This window comes from Pongo pygmaeus, chromosome 8 (assembly GCF_028885625.2).
Source record: "Pongo pygmaeus isolate AG05252 chromosome 8, NHGRI_mPonPyg2-v2.0_pri, whole genome shotgun sequence".
Classification (NCBI taxonomy): domain Eukaryota; kingdom Metazoa; phylum Chordata; class Mammalia; order Primates; family Hominidae; genus Pongo; species Pongo pygmaeus.
The window spans coordinates 49,311,497-49,313,686 of NC_072381.2; the positions used below are offsets into that span (position 1 = coordinate 49,311,497).

General features: G+C 37.9%; 1 pseudogene; it reads left to right on the forward strand.

Annotated features, from left to right (window-relative positions):
* Window positions 1–1,575: 1,575 nt before the first annotated feature.
* LOC129045010 (double homeobox protein A-like) lies at window positions 1,576–2,190 on the forward strand (annotated as a pseudogene).

A 2,190-nucleotide genomic window follows, 5' to 3' on the forward strand; every position in this document is an offset into this window, starting at 1 on the left:
GTGTAAGATTGTATCTCATTGTGGGTTTAATTTGCATTTTCCTAATGATTAGCAATGTTAAGCATTTTTTTCGTATATTGATTGGTCATTTGTAGGTATTCTTGTGATAAAGGTCTATTCAGGTCCCTTACCAAATTTTTAATTGACTTTTAAATTTTTTTGCTATTGGGTTGTTTGAGTTCCTTATGTATTTTGGATATTAACCCACTATCAAATGTATGACTTGCAAATATTTTTTCTCAATCTGTAGGTTGTCTCTTCATATTGATACTTGTTTCCTTTGTTGTGCAGAAGCTTTTTAGTTTGATGTAATGCCATTCATCTTTTCTTGCCAGTGCTTTGGGGTTTAATACAAAAAATTATTGCCCAGATCAATGTCATGTAGTTTTCCCCATGTGTTTTCTTCAAGTAGTTTTACAGTTTCCAGTCTTACATTTAAGACTATAATCCATTTTGAGTTTATTTTCATATATGTGTGAGATAAGGGTTTGATTCATTCTTCTGCATGTGAATATCTAGTTTTTCCAATACCATTTATTGAATATACTATGTTTTCCCACTGTGTATTCTTGGCACATTTGTCAAAATTAATTTACTGTGCATGAGTGAGTTCATTTCTGGGCTTTCTAGTCTGTTCCATTTGTCAGTGTGTCCATTTTTGGTCAGTACCACATTGTCTTATTTGCTATAGCTTTGTGGTAAAGTTTGAAATCAGATAGTGCAATGCCTCCAGCTTTGTTCTTTTGCTCATGATTGCATAGTGATGCTTAAGTAAAACCAAAATTATCCTGGGAATATAAAACATGATATATCTGTTTACATTTTGGTGTGGGATGAGTAGAATCTTGTTTTCAAATTCCTTGTTTGAAAGGCTATTAAGAAGAATAAATCCTCACTTAACAGTTTTCTAATTCCTTGGTGGTATCCTCTGTCCTTTGGTAACGTGAAAGTAGAGCACACTTTTCTATTTTTGTTCCTGCCGCACCCCTCATAAGGTGAAGCATGCATAGAGCACTCCCAGGGTCAGTGTGAGCCCAGCACCAGCTCAGGCTGCCGATGCTCCAGAGTCGGATTCCACCTTCCACTTAAATGGCAGCCACAGGTAGACGTGCCCATCACAACCAACTCTGTGCGTTCATAATCTCTGTTTATCCTACAAGTGGTTTCCACATGAAAAATGGCACAATGTTCCTCAGAACAACTACATAAAAATCAGCACACTTGAATTCACAGCAAATAATCAGACAATTGATGAAAATACTTACCCAAACACTAATTATAGACTATGCCTTCTGAATATATTTGTCATAAACTTGGAGTAAGGAATCCTCACAGGCACTGAACAATTCAAAAAATGCAAAGCTGTTTGTTAGAATACTGGTGCTTTTGGGTAGACACTCTCATCCATATTCTGGTGAGGTTGAAGTTGCACAGGTGTTTTCATTTGTCAAAACCCAGAAAATCATATGCTTTAGATTTGTGAATTATGTTGTATTATATGCAATCTTTCTTTTTAAAAATGAGCCGTAAGCAGTCTCCCAGACAGTAGCTCAGCCTCCAGGACTCTCTTCCAGCATGGCCAAAGACATCTCTTCACGCAAGATGGTAGCAACAAATCGCAGGAGCAATCACACCAAATTCACAGAAGGTCAATTGAAAATCCTTATCAATACCTTCAATCAAAAACCTTACCCAGGTTATGCTACCAAACAAAAACTTGCTTTAGAAATCAGTACAGAAGAGTACAGAATCCAGATTTGGTTTCAGAATCAAAGAGCTGGGAATGGATTCCAGAAAAGACCAGAACCTGAGACTTTAGATTGAAGCCAGAGCCATGGGCAAGATCAACCTGGTGTGGAGTTTCAAAGTAGAGAAGCCAGGCAGTGTTGTACCACCTACAGCGCCTGTCAGTTACACACTCTCATCAAGGCATTTATGAAAAATCTATACCCTGGGATTGATTCCAGAGAACAACTTGCTGAAGAAATTGGTGCTCCAGGTCAAGAGTCCAAATTTGGTTCAAAAAATTGAAGATCTAGATTTCATCTCCAGAGAAAAAGGAACCTGTTATGTCCTTAGAACAAGAAGACCAGGGGCAAGATTTCTGAGGGACTTCAAGGTACAGAAGACACCCAAAATGGCACCAACCTCACTAGCACTCTCATTTCTCTAGAGCCCAGAACATGGTGA